We start from the raw sequence: 15,178 nt of genomic DNA, 5'->3' as shown, positions 1-15,178 counted from the left end.
TGTATTCAGATGTGTAGTGTAGAAGGAAAAAGTGGGGAATGTGCTCTGGAAGCGGTGCTCTAAGTAACTATGTGTTATTTTATGCAGAGATGAGTCCTGGCTGGAAGAAGTGATGGCGATCTGCGCTGCATGAAAAAGAAAAGCAAAGATGAAGGACTTCAGCTAGAGATGTCACTGGTGAGTCAGTGCGTTAGGCCGGGATCACACTGGCGACTTTTTATCTCATTGCACTCGGACCAATGTTAAAGTATGGGGCAGCTCCCAGCAGCCGATTTTTTGTCAGCACACTGCGATTGTTACAGACACTCGGCCGACTGTCGGCTCACTCGCACCCATATAAGCCTATGGGTGCGAGTGAGACAGCGCACACCACTCGGATATCATCCGAGTGATGTGCATTAAACGCTGACCCCGGCAATGGAGGAGATGGAGAAATTAGTTTTTCCGCCTCCTCCATAGCTGTGCTCTGATCCGCTCTGTGCAAGAGGCTCGGAGCACAGACGCATTACACTCGGCTCCCGCTCGCAGCAGAGCAGGAGCCGAGGGTCATTAGCATATCGCAACCGATGCTCTCGCATCGGATGCAATACGCTAGTGTGACCCTGGCCTTACCTGTACACTGACACCATACACTGTATACTCTGTACAGAGCTCCTGTGTATAATGTCACCAGTGATCACTATATTATCTGTACACTGACATTGTATACAAAGCTCCTGTGTATAATGTCACCGGTGATCACATTATTACCTGTACACTGACACCATATACAGAGCTCCTGTGTATAATGTTGCCGGTGATCACTGTATTACCTGTACACTGACACTATATACAGAGCTCCTGTGTATAATGTTGCTGGTGATCACAGTATTACCTGTAAACTATACACTATATACCGAGCTCCTTTGTATAATGCCAATGGTGATCACTGTATTACCTGTACACTGACACTATATACAGAGTTCCTGTGTATAATGTCACCGGTGATCACTGTATTACAGTACCTGTACACTGACACTGTATAATATGTACAGAGCTTCTGTGCATATTGTCACTGGTGATCACTGTATTACCTGTACACTGACGGTAATTACAGAGTTCCTGTGCATAATGTCACTAAATATTATGGGCTTTTTATTTTATTAATGATCAGTATTGTAGTATTCAGTCACTATGTAGTGGTAATATGTGGTCCGGCCATGGTGTGGCGTTATTTGTTCCTTGTATGTGGTATTATTTGGTGACTATGCGGTGCTAATATGTGGTCTGGTCATGGTGTGACAGTATTTATCCCTTGTATGTTGTATTAATGGTCATTTAAAAAAAAATGTATGTGACTCATTCCCTTAAAAAAAAATACCGTGTTGTGGTGGTGGCTTAAAAATTCTTTTGGTCAGAAAAAAAGCTGCTGGTTATGAATGTGATCTGGTGTTTGATGGGAACTGTTAATATCTGATTGATGAGGATGTGGTGAGGAAGTTGAGTTTGTCCAAGAGTGGACGATGGGACTGTGGAAGGTTCAAAGGGTGGAGGCAGAGCTGGGGTATAGCCTGGGCAGAGTCTCAAGGGGGCCCGAAAATTTTGCCAGTATGGGCCCCGAAATTCCTAGTGGCAGCCCTGCAAGACACGCGTGTGAGCTTTCCTCGCCGTAGGGCCACCACCATGTTCGCACCGTTATCAGACACAGCCTTCCCTGGATGCAGGTTCAGCAGAGACAGCCATTGCTCAAACTCTGCCTGGAGAGCTGTCCACAACTCTTCAGCTTTATGACTGTGATCTCCAAGGCATATCAATTTTAACACTGCTTGATTGCGGTGAGCACTGGCTGGCAGTACGGCGGTGGTGGGGATTCACTCTGCACTGTTAGAACGCATGTATCATTAAAGCAGAGGTTGAGGGGGCACAGGTGGAGGCCCAAGAGGAGGTTGAGGAGGTAGAAGCAGTGGTGGAAGTGTGAAATATAGAGGATCGTCCTGCAAGCCTTGGGGATTCCAAGACCTGTGGAGCAGCGCCTGCCCCCACAGCCAAACTCACCCATTGCTCAGTCAACGAGATGTAACACCCTTGACCATGCTTACTCATCCAAGTGTCTGTAGTGAAATTCACCTTGGCAGACAGATTTAATCAAGGAACGGGTAATGTCTGCGACATACCGGTGTAATGCAGTCACAGCTTTTTTTAGAAGAGTAATGACACCTGGGCAACTGGCACTCAGGGACTGCGATGGCCATCAGCTTCCGGAAACCATCTGTATCTATGAGGCGGAAAGGCAGAATTTCCGTGGCCAACAGATTGGAGATCGTGGAGTTAAACCTCTTAGCTTTGTCATGTGTAGAAGGAAACAATCATTTATGTGACAACTGCAGAGATGTGGGCTGGCTGCAGTGCTGAGAGAGGGCTGAGTTAGGGTACCGTCACACAGTGGCATTTTGATCGCTACGACGGCACGATCCGTGACGCTCCAGCATCGTAACAATATCGCTCCAGCGTCGTAGACTGCTGTCACACTTTGCAATGTACGACGCTGGAGCGATAATTTCATGACGTATGTGTGATGTAGAAGCTGTTGGTTACTATGCGCACATCGTATACAATATCGTGCACACCTTTGTTACACCATGCGATCATGCCGCCACAGCGGGACACTAGACGACGAAAGAAAGTTTCAAACGATCTGCTACGACGTACGATTCTCAGCAGGGTCCCTGATCGCAGGAGCGTGTCAGACACAGCGAGATCGCTGGAACGTCACAAATCGTGCCGTCGTAGCGATCAAAATGCCACTGTGTGACGGTACCCTAAGGTGAACCGGACAAACTGCAGGACTGTGGGGGAGGTGCAGGTTGAGATGTTATGGTGGATTGAGAAAGTTGTGGTGTGCTCGTTCTCAGAGATCGGTCAGAAACAGCAGGCATGTCCACTTCCATTACAGCTTACGGTGGGCTCTCAGCGTGACTGGAGCAGGTAAAGAACCCAAGATTTTGTGGTCAGAAACCTGCGCCACAATATTTGGCACAATAACAGAGGAGGAAGAAGCAGCAGATGCAATTGGTGGGGTGGCTGATGGTTGCTGAGGTCCGCTTGTTAGCACAGTGGGATTCCCAGAGTAATGCATGTTGATTGCGCATACGAAGGTTCATACATGTAGTAGTCAAATTATTGCACTTTTTAGCTCTACTCAGTTTTCTTTTGCAAAGTTGGAAGATTTGCGGTGTCAAAAAACGCCCAGGCTAGGCAACCCTTGGCACCCCTGTGAGCTGCAGACCGATGGGTGCGGCTGGTTACAGCCACAGTTGTGGCTGAGGATGCATTGCTAGTCATGGCTGCATCACTACATGTCTGCGACATAAGGCACAGCGTAACCTCCTTGTCTTCCTCCTCAGATGACCGACTCAGCTGTGTGCCTCTGTGTTCACATCAACTGGAATCTAACACCTCATCATCCTCTGTGTTATCACATTCCTCTCCCTTGTAGTCACCCTAGTCTGTGTTAGCCTCAGATATCGGAGTCACATCAGGATTACCTCCCCTCCATGGGTTAACATCTGATCACAAGGGTCAAGATCCTGCCCCGGATCCAAGCTAAAAAAAATTTGGGCATCGGTGCAGATTTCCTCCTCTTGTCTCTGTGAAGCTTTTGAGTACACCGACGCCCATGGTATAGAATGTGTGAACAGCTCTTCAGACTCACCCATCTGTGGTTCCCTACAGGCAGTTGTACGGTTGGAGAGTTGTGACGCGGGGGAAACAAGGGTAATTTGGGTGTCACCTCTATGGACTGTACTGGGTGTGATGTTGAGGTGGAGGAAGAGCAGAGGCCTCTTGAAGCTGCGCTTGCCATCCATTCAAGCACATGCTCTTTTTGGGCCTCATCAACAAGGCATTCCGCTGTGCATCTGCCAATGAAAGGTAGTGGAGTAGCCGGTCCAGAAACAGAAGTTGTCAGTTGTCTTTGTATAGGATGTGACGTTGTTGGTTCACTAATGCTTTCACAACCATTAACACCTACTCCAATACACCTTGAACATCAAGCCTAATTCCCCTTCCACCACAACCTCACTTTTTTCCAGTCATGTTGCTCAGATAATGTGGTAGGAGCACAGTATTAGCAACAAAAAATTAGATTTAAATGACAAGGTGAAATATGTTGTGCTGAATCGCACTAATCACAGAATTGTTTGAGTGTGGATGAGGCCTGTATGACAAAGATATGCTCCAAACAATTTTAAAATTAGATCTCCCCTACTGTATGACATTAGTAACAGAATTATTTTTGGGGGGTCTGTGGATGAGGCCTCTATAACAGACAAGATGCTACAAACAATTTAAAAGCAAGATGTCCTCTACTACACAACATTAGTAACTGAACATTTTTTTTAGTGTGGGTGATGCCTGTATAACCTAGAAGATATGCGCCAAACAATTTCAAAATCAGATTTAGCCTGCTGTAGCACGCTTGTAAAACCCCCAAAATGTTTTTTTTGTGGTATTTTTTATGTGCAACAGCTCTGCACACCCAATTTCATCGCGACAAAATTACAACATGGGATATGTATCACGTTTAGCAACATATTTTTTTTCTGTGCGTAGGTCTGCAAACAGCTTAATTTCAACCCAAAAAAATAGCAATGGATATGGCGGGCTGTAGCATGTTTACCAACAGAAAAAAATTATATAGTCCTCCTGGTATGTAATGAGTAGGGCACATGTAAATATGGCCAATTATTGGGGTAATTATTTGGCCATATTTGCATGTGCCCTACTCATTACATACCAGGAGGACTATTTGCTGTGGGCAAGCTGCAGCCTGACAGGGTTTTGCTATTGACAGATATATCTTTTGCTGATCAGGACAGGGCGGCTTTGCCAGTAATTATTTGTGTATACTATTTCATTATCTGCCATATTTGATGCATGTTTTCCACTACTATATGGAAGTATTGTGTATTGGGCAGTGTTGGGCACACGTATATGGAGGGAGTTTTGTGTGTATGGTTTTAATTGTTTTTATATGTTACCAATAAAGCTTGTGTGACTTATTATAACTTTTGGTGGTGTGCATACATTATAGTGGCTTTTCTTTTCTTGTTTATTATCTGCAGTGCCAGGATCAGGAGCAGCCTCTCTGCGCTATTACAGTGTCAAAATGGCACTAAAACAAGATCTCTGCTCTTTATATGGAGAGGAACATGTGATTTCAGCAGCCAATGACGCAAGCCAGTTTGTCAGAATATTGTGGATGTTTTCTGCGCCTTGATTGGCTAGCAACAATGTGCACACATAGTTGAAAAAAAAAGTAAAGTTTACAAGAATGCTGAACCTCTGAGCTCTTCAAACCCCCTCCCCTCATCAAACACGTGTCAAAGGCGCATGATACACTACCGTTATAGTAGCCAAAGTGCTGAAAATATTTTAGTGGCAACACATGCTTTCCTGCACTTTTTACCGAATGTTACCAATTTTTCTCGATTTTATAAAATTTTGTTCAGGTTTCCGAATGTGCCATATTCGTGCTGAACTTATGTTTTGCTTTCATTTTTCAAACAAATTTGCTCATCACCAGTGGTGATTATATATACAGCTCTGGCAAAAATTAAGAGACCACTGCAAAATGTTCAGTTTGATTTTTCTCTGTATAGGTATATTTTTGAGTAAAATGTAAATAGTTTTTTTATTCTATAAACTTCTGACAACATGTCTCCGAATTTCCAAGCAATACATTTTGTATTTTTTTTCTGACAAAGAAAAATTGTCAAAATAAAAAAACAAAACAGTGCTTCCAGACCTCAAATATTGCAAAGAAAGTAAGTTCATAATCATTTAGAAACAAAAATACTAATGTTTTAACTCAGGAAGAGTTCAGAAATCAGTATTTTTTGGAATAACCATGATTTTTAATCAGGGCCGCCATCAGGGCATGACGGCCGTGACTGGCGTATGGGGCCCGTCTCATCTGCTCACCGGGCCCCTATCGGCAGCCGCAGGCTAACCGGGCCCTTAGCGCCGACGCTGCAGCTGTTTAAAGCTATTGATGTGCGGGCGCGATCCCGCACGTCAATAGTTAACAGCCGCCAGCCAATCTGAGGCTGGCAGCTGACGTCAGCCGCAGCGTGCAGGTCGCCGGCGTCTGACGTCATTGTCAGTCACCGGTGAGTGCACGCTGCAGCTGCGTGGAGACTTCGCCCGCCGCAGGAGCACGTCCAGGTAAGAAGAACTTCTTTTTTTTTTTTTTTCTTGAGAGCGGCGATCCGGGGGGCCCAGGGAAGAACGCTGGACACAGAGGCAAAAAGCTGGACAGAGATGGGGCAGAGTGCTGGACCGAGATGGGGCAGAGTGCTGGACCGAGATGGGGCAGGGTGCTGGACATAGATGGGGCAGGGTGCTGGACAGATGGGGCAGGGTGCTGGACAGAGATGGGGCAGGGTGCTGGACAGAGATGGGGCAGGGTGCTGGACAGAGATGGGGCAGGGTGCTGGACAGAGATGGGGCAGGGTGCTGGACAGAGATGGGGCAGGGTGCTGGACAGAGATGGGGCAGGGTGCTGGGCAGAGATGGGGCAGGGTGCTGGACAGAGATGGGGCAGGGTGCTGGACAGAGATGGGGCAGGGTGCTGGGCAGAGATGGGGCAGGGTGCTGGACAGAGATGGGGCAGGGTGCTGGACAGAGATGGGGCAGGGTGCTGGACAGAGATGGGGCAGGGTGCGAAACAGATGGGGCAGAGTGCTGGACACAGATGGGGCAGGACTGGACAAACATGGGGCAGAGTGCTGGACACAGATGGGGCAGAATTGGAAACAGATAGGGCAGGATTGGAAACAGATGGGGCAGAGTGCTGGACACAGATGGGGCAGGATTGGAAACAGATGGGGCAGGATTGGAAACAGATGGGGCAGGATTGGAAACAGATGGGGCAGAATGGAGACAGATGGGGCAGGATTGGAAACAGATGGGGCAGAGTGCTGGACACAGATGGGGCAGGATTGGACACAGATGGGGCAGAGTGCTGGACACAGATGGGGCAGGATTGGAAACAGATGGGGCAGAGTGCTGGACACAGATGGGGCAGAATTGGAAACAGATGGGGCAGGATTGGAAACAGATGGGGCAGAGTGCTGGACACAGATGGGGCAGGATTGGAAACAGATGGGGCAGAATGGAGACAGATGGGGCAGGATTGGAGACAGATGGGGCAGGATGGATACGATGGAGACAGATGGGGCAGGATGGGGAGATCATATGGGGCAGAATGGATACTTATGAGGGCAGGATGGGAGAACATATGGCTGGAGCCTGGAATGAGACACACGGGGGGCTAGGATGGCGAATATTACCATAGGGGCTAATTAAGGGATATTATTATTGCAGTGATGCATTTATTTTATTTTTTGAGTATACTGTTTTAAATGGGGGGCGGTCCTGTTACTGTGTAGAGTGATACTATGTCGCCTTCTTCATGTGGTGTAATGTAGAGGCTGGGAAAATTAAGTAATGTGTTCTACAAGCGGAACTCGAGATAACTGTGTTATTTCCTGCAGAGACGAGTCCTGGCTGGATGAAGTGATGGCGGTCTGTGCTGGATGAAAGATGAAGGACTTCACCTAGAGACGTCACTGATGAGTCAGTGTTACCTATACACTGACACTATACACCATATACTATATACAGAGGTGCTGTGTACAATGTCACCGGTGATCACTGTATTACCTGTACTGTTGTGAATTCTGCTCTTGGGTTTCCTCCAGTGGTTGTAGGTGGGAATGCAGTTGTCTCTGAGTCACAGTCTTGGCCAGGTGTATCTGCTAATTGCTGTTCGGACTGGGATATTTAAGTGTACAGGATTCATTAGCCCTTTCCAGTTGTCAATGTTTCTTGTGAAGTGATGGTTCACTTTCTGGCTTCTCCTGCCTGCTGCCAAATTCTGCAAAGATAAGTGTTTGGTTCTTTGTATCTGTGGCACACTGCTGTGTGCTGGTTTCAGTTTTATTCCTGCTCTGATTGTAGGATTCACTGGAGTTGCAGATTTACGCAATTACATCTATTAGTTAGATGTAGGTATTTTTGTTATTTCTGCAGTGGATGTTTTTGAAGGGTTTTTTACTGACCGCACAGAACTGTGTCCTATTCTGTCCTATTTAGCTAGTGTGGCCTCCTGTGCTAAATTCTGTTTTCTGCCTTTTTTTTTTTCCTCTCCGGCTCACCGCCAATATTTGTGGGGGGCTGTCTATCCTTTGGGGATTTTCTCTGAGGCAAGATAGTATTCCTCTTTCCATCTTTAGGGGTAATTAGTCCTCCGGCTGTGACGAGGTGTCTAGGTGTGTTAGGTACACTCCACGGCTACTTCTAGTTGCTGTGTTAAGTTCAGGATTGCGGTCAGTACAGTGGCCACCATCTCCAGTGAAAGTTCTCATGCAGCTCCAAAGTCACCGGATCATAACACTGTACACAGACACTGCTTACTAATTACAGATCTCCTGTGTATAATGGCACTGATGGTGATAGTATTGTGGGTTTTTCTTTTATTACTGATCAGTATTGTAGTATTCAGTCATTGCTGGTAATATGTGGTCTGGTCATGATGTGGTGGTATTTGTTCCTTGTATTTTATATTATTTTGACCACTGTGGTGGTAATATGTCATCTGGTCATAGTGTTGGGGTATTTGTTCCTTGTATGTAGTATTATAGGTCATTTTAAAAATTGAAAAATAAATAAAAATATACCTAAATTGCATTGCATATTTTAACAAATATTTAATAGGTTACAGCAGAGTAGGGCCCGGCCAAAAGTGTCTACCGTGTTATGGTGGCGGCTTAAAAAAATCTATTTGGCCAAAACAAAAGCTGCCGGCTATATGTGTGATCTGGTGATGGGAACTCTCAATGTGTGATAGGTGAGAAGTGGAGTTTTTCCAAGAGAGAGCGGTGGGACTGTGGACAGTTCGAGGGGTGGAGCCTGGAGGCGGGGCTGGGGTGGAGCCTGGGCGGAGTCTCAAGGGTGCCCCGAAAATTTTGCCAGTATGGGGCCCCAAAATTTCTAGTGGCAGCCCTGTTTTTAATCACAGCTTTCATGTGTCTTGGCATACTTTCCACCAGTGTAGAACACTGCTTTTGGCGCAAAAATTTAAGCAGTTCCTCTTTGTTTGATGGCTTGTGACTATCCATCATCCTCTTGATTACATTCCAGAGGTTTTCAATGGGGTTCAGGTCTAGAGATTGGGCTGCCCATGAAAGGGTTCGATGTAGTGGTCTCTTAAATTTTGCCAGAGCTATATATATATATATATATATATATACATATACACAAACACATATATATATATATATATACACACACACACACACACACACACAATCTCACCATACATCACTGCTTTGAACGGGAGACTGTCATCATTTTATAGACAATCATTTTGGCTGTCTCATACATACCATAATTTGACTTTCAACTATTTAGCATATGATCAGTTATTCAGATTCTTGTCAGTCACATCACCACTTTGTTACTGTTTCGCTCCTGGTGGTGTAAATCTTTTCCTTTCTGAATTCTTCAAAATACAACCTGTTCTCACATTCCCTAATAGCTCAGTGTGTTATTATGTAGATTCCCAAGGGAAAGGTCACTGGTTCAAATTGAGGAGCAATTAAGACTTCCCAAGAAAAGAGTAACAGCATCAACCAAATCATCGATAGAGGTCTCTCGGCCAAGAAAATGGACAAACTGCGTGATGCGTGTGCCATGACAGTTGGAAGACTACAATACTGAAGTCAGTCCATCCATTCAAAAGCCAAGAGGTGGACAGGTGGACATCCAGGTAAAATATTGGCATCAACAAGTCAGTTTATCGTAAGTACTATCAGTTTTGGTGAGATAAACAAGGCAGTGGAGATGGCTCGTATGCTTTGCAATAGTGAAATAACAAACGTCCATGCAAACATCGGGCGATGCACTTTACACAAGTCTGGAATGGTGGCCTGAAAAAAAGGGTGAAAAATCCTAGACTTCAATATTGTCACATGAAGAGTCAGCCCGAGTATGCAAAAAAGAATGAAAAGTGGACAGTAGAAGTTTGTAAACGGATGATTTGGAGTGATGAGATGAAAGTCAGTAGACTATGCTCTGATAGATGTAAATGAGTCTAGGAGAAACAATTTAAAATTGGGTGACCAATAAATTGAAGGAACTTTCAAGTTTTGTGGAGGAAGCCTGATGATATGGGGTTGCTTTCCAGCCAAATGCATTGGATACTTGACCAGGATTGATGGTGGTCTCATTGCTGAGCTATATGTGAGTATCCTACAAAACAAGTTACTTCATACACTTGAGTACTATGGGCATGAAAAGGACGACACAGACTCTCTATGTGATTGTACTATGAGAGGGGCCTTGAATGTTACATGAGAGCAAAGTCGAAGGATGGGATGCACCAACCATAAACCAGTGCATTGTGCTGGACTCCCAGGCTAAAATTTGCCAACCAGTCCTTGTGCAGGTGCTTTTAGGATATCCTATTGTAAATCCATTAATGTGGAGATAATTCCCCCTTTGCAGCCATAACAACATCTACTGTTCGAGGAAGACTTTTTACAAGATTTTGGATTGTGTCTGTGTGAATTTTTGCCAATTCATCTAGTAGAGCATTTGTAAGGTCACACTGATATTGGATGTGAGGGCCTCGCTCACAGTCTCCGTTTTAGTTCATTCCAAAGATGTTCGATGGGGTTGAGGTAAGGGCTCAGTGCGGGCCACTAAAGCTTTTTCACACCAAGGTAATCTTGCCTTTTGCAGGCATGTACTACGGAGGACAGAGAATGAACTTCAATCCAATATTGCAGCCAGCATGCAGCCAGCGGGTAAGGAAAGGGTGAATCAAACACCCGAAAACCCCACCTCTATGGCTGAAAATTGTTCCCTCCAAATTCAGGTGACAGAGTCCCTTTAATTGAATTGTCCATTCTTACTCCCTGAACAAAATTTATTGGTAATTTTAAATTTTTGTGGAAATTCAAAAACTGGTAAGTGGGGCGTGCAATATTATTCGGCCCCTTTACTTTCAGTGCAGCAAACTCACTCCAGAAGATCATTGTGGATCTCTGAATGATCCAATGTTGTCCTAAATGCCTAATGATGATAAATATGATCCACCTGTGGGGGCGTGGCCTGAACGTCCATGTGAGCGGACGTGTGACAGAGCGCTCCCGCTGCTAACGCTCAATTTATCCTTATAAGCCGCAGCTGAGCGGCGATTCAAGGCGCTTACCGGCTGCAGGAAAGTCCCGGGAGTGCGGCGGTGAATAGAGGCGGCCTCGAGGTCAACAAATATGACCAGGAGGAGGCAAAGAGATGCAGGAGCCGGCGAGGCTGGGATCAGCCAAGATGGCGCCGACGCCAGAGAGAAGGCGGAGAAGGACAACGCGGCATGCCAGAAGAGAATGTCGGCGGCGGCAAAGCTCCAGCAGTTTGCTAGAGTGGAGGCCGCAGGGAACACAGGAAAAGCAGAGGAGGATGCCGGAGCAGACACAGACACAGAAGGAGAGGAGGAAAGCCCAGCAGAGGAGCAGGAGGTACAACAGGGGAGCAGGGATGGTGACATGGCGGTGGTAGTAGGGGGATCTGAAGATAAGGAGTCAGGAGCAGAGCCCACCCTTAGAGATGTTTTTGCACTGGTATCATCATGCAAACAATCCCTCACCCAGCAGCTACAGGAGGTCAAGGGGGATACAGCCCAGATAAATGCAGCCCTGCAGAAGATTGACAAACGTGTGGGGGCTGTGGAGGAAAGAGTGAGCACGGCAGAAGACCATATAGTGCAGCTGCAGAAAGCGGAGAGGAAGTTTACTCAGGCAATATCGGAGCTGGCTGCAAAAAATGAGGATCTGGAGAACAGGTCCAGAAGAAATAACATTCGTATAGTGGGTGTCCCTGAAAAAATTGAGGGGAGGAATCCCACGGAGTATATTGAAAGCTGGCTCCTTGAGACCTTTGGTGATGCAGCACTGACAAAAGTATTTGCGGTAGAAAGAGCCCACAGGGTCCCACCGAAACCACCTGTCCCTGGAGCAAATCCCCGTACCATGCTTGCCAAAATCCTAAACTACAGAGACAGAGACATTATCCTGAGGAAAGCTAGAGACATAACGGATCTGACAATTGGAGGTCAAAGAGTTGCTATTTACCCTGACTATTCCGCCCTGGTACAGAAACAACGGATGATGTTCACGGGTATCAAGAGACGGCTGAGAGAACTGGGAGTGCAATACTCCATGATGTTTCCGGCACGACTGAGAGTGGTAGCGCTGGATAAGATTCATTTTTTCCAGACGCCGGAGGACGCTACCCAGTGGATAGATCTTAATGCTAAAAAGCTTAAAGGGAAAGGAGATTGAAAATGTGGGGTGGGTTAGTCGGGAGGTATTTTAATTCTTTCAAAAAGGGGAAAAAGAGATGGACTGACAGTACACTGGTAATTGAAATGTGAAGGTTGGAGGGTGGAGCTGGGTATTATTCAGGGAATGTACTGGGTGTGCTGATGCGGCGGAGAAGTACGAGGGAGGAAGGGTGTGCAGCGTACTAAAAGTTTATTTAGTTTCTTGCAGTTGTAATTTAATACAGGTTGAATTATATTGTTCTTCTAAGAATTGCGCCGAATTCTGTTATAAACGGTAGCGGGAGGCGGAAGGAGAAGGTTACGTTAACAAGAGTGTTCGCAATGGGTGATGGTGCCCCACTCTTGATAAGAGGCAGAATGTATAGTATTAGGGGGTGTGGGGGAGGGGGGGTAGGGGTAAGGGTGGGGAGGGAAGTTAGACAGCTCAGAACGGGAAGTAAAGACATAACTAAAGATGATGAGTCACATAATAGGGGACCGCTTTAAGATTTTGAGCTGGAATGTGAGAGGCCTGGCGGATAAGTCTAGGAGAGCTGCGAGCTTGCAGTATGCGAAGGATCAGCGGGCTTCTATGATATGCTTGCTAGAGACGCACTTGATACAGGAGAAAGTGGATGTACTGAATAGACGTTGGATACAGAAAGGGTATCATTCTACCTTTTCGACGTACTCAAGAGGTGTGTCAGTGTTGGTGCCGGTGGGAGTGCAGTATGAAGAGGTGAAAGTATGTGTGGATGCTGAGGGTCAGTATGTGGTGATACAATGTATATTGTATGGAGTGAGATTGTGTGTGGCGGCAATGTATATTCCACCTCCATATTCAAGTAAGAAGATCAGGGAGGTGTTGGAGAGGGTGCAACGATGGGAACCACTACCACTCTTAATTATTGGGGATTTGAACAATATCTGTGATGACTTTTGGGATAAAAATAAGAACACCCAGAACAGGTCGGAGGGGCACACTACAACATTTGGTACCTATGTGCGTGAAATAGGCATGATTGATCTATGGAGAGTTAGACATGTTGGGGAGAGAGGGTACTCGTGCTACTCGCCGGCTCATGCTACGCTATCCAGAATTGATATGGCGCTGGGTAACCGCCTGTTGGACACAATGGTGGGAGAGGTGCGTTATCTGCCGAGGGCCCTTTCGGATCACAGTCCAATTGAGGTGGAGGTTAGGTTGTTGGGGACACGGACCGCAAGTGGGAGAGAATGGAAGATCCATCCTAACTGGTTACAGAGTATTGATTTGGACGGTATAGGGAAGGAGGTGACGGAATTCTTTGCTTTAAATGATGGGAGTACAGATGCTCTAACTGTTTGGGATGCAATGAAAGCGTACCTGAGAGGGTTACTATTTAGAGACATTAGTAGGTGTAAGAGGAGGACAAGGGAGGCGGAGAGAGTGGCGATGGAGGAGCTGAAAGCCGCAGAGGACGAGATGGTAGTGCTGGGGACTTCTGAGGCAGAGAAAAGGTTGAGAACAGCGCAAAATTGTATGGAAAAGATTCTGCTGGGAAAAGCTGAAAGGAAGCGGGAGTTTCAGAGGGTGGCTTATTTTCAGGAGGGAGAAACAGTGGGACACATGCTATCGGTGGTAGCCGCGGCTCAGCGTGGTACCTCGTATGTACATTCGTTGGTTTCAGATGGGGGGAGCAGGGTATCTGAAACACCTGAAATTATAAAGGTCTTTGCGGACTTTTACGCGGACTTATATTCCTCCAGGGTCAATGAGTCAGCCGGAGATACGGAGACTTTCCTTGAGAGTCTGGGTCTTCCGAAATTGAGTGAGGAGGATGGGGTGAGCCTCGATGCCCCTATCACCGAGGAGGAACTGAGTCGGGCGCTGAAGTCTATGGCTAATGGGAAGGCACCTGGGGTTGATGGGTTACCAGCCGAAATCTATAAAAGTTTGGAGGAAGTGCTGATTCCCAGATTAAAGTTAGTACTGGAGGAGGCTGGATGCCAAGGGTATCTCCCAGCATCTATGAGGGAGGCTATTATAGTGGTTATTCCGAAGGAGGATAAGGATCTGGGGAAGCCTGAGTCGTATCGACCAATCTCTCTGTTAACCATCGATGTCAAACTCTTGGCCAAGGTGTTAGCTACCCGTTTGTCCAGCGTCATTGCTAGCCTTGTACATCCGGATCAGTCTGGTTTTATGCCTGACAGGTCTACAGCGGTTAATCTGCGGAGGCTGCATATGAACCTACAGCTGAAGTCTGACAACTGTGGCCGAAGGGTTATTGCATCCTTGGATGCCCATAAGGCGTTTGACAGTGTGGAGTGGGGATATCTCTGGCGGGTGTTGAAGTGTATGGGTATTGGTCCGCAATTTGTGGCATGGACTCAACTGTTATATTCACTACCAACAGCTAGAATTAGAGTGAATGGGGAACTTTCTCAGCCTATAAAGTTGGCCAGAGGTACGAGGCAGGGTTGCCCACTGTCGCCCCTTCTGTTTGCCTTAGCTGTGGAGCCACTGGCCGCTAAGATCCGACAATCGGATGAGGTTCCTGGGTTCAGATATGGGAGTGTTGAGGAGAAGATCGCGTTATATGCAGATGACATTTTACTGTTCCTGGCGGACCCGGATGAAGCCTTGAATGGGGCTATCGAGATCATTGGGAAATTTGGAGCCTTGTCGGGATTGAGGATAAATTGGGATAAATCGGTCCTCTTCGAGGTGGATGGGGTGGAGGAGAGCAGAAGTGAGCCATTGGGAGAGGGGCGGCTTAAGGTGGCATCCCTTTTCAAATACCTGGGAATATGGATCTCGATGCCAGTTAC

This window comes from Ranitomeya imitator, chromosome 1 (assembly GCF_032444005.1).
Source record: "Ranitomeya imitator isolate aRanImi1 chromosome 1, aRanImi1.pri, whole genome shotgun sequence".
Lineage (NCBI taxonomy): Eukaryota > Metazoa > Chordata > Amphibia > Anura > Dendrobatidae > Ranitomeya > Ranitomeya imitator.
The sequence above is the reverse complement of the archived record's forward strand: the minus strand, read 5'-3'. Positions refer to the sequence as shown.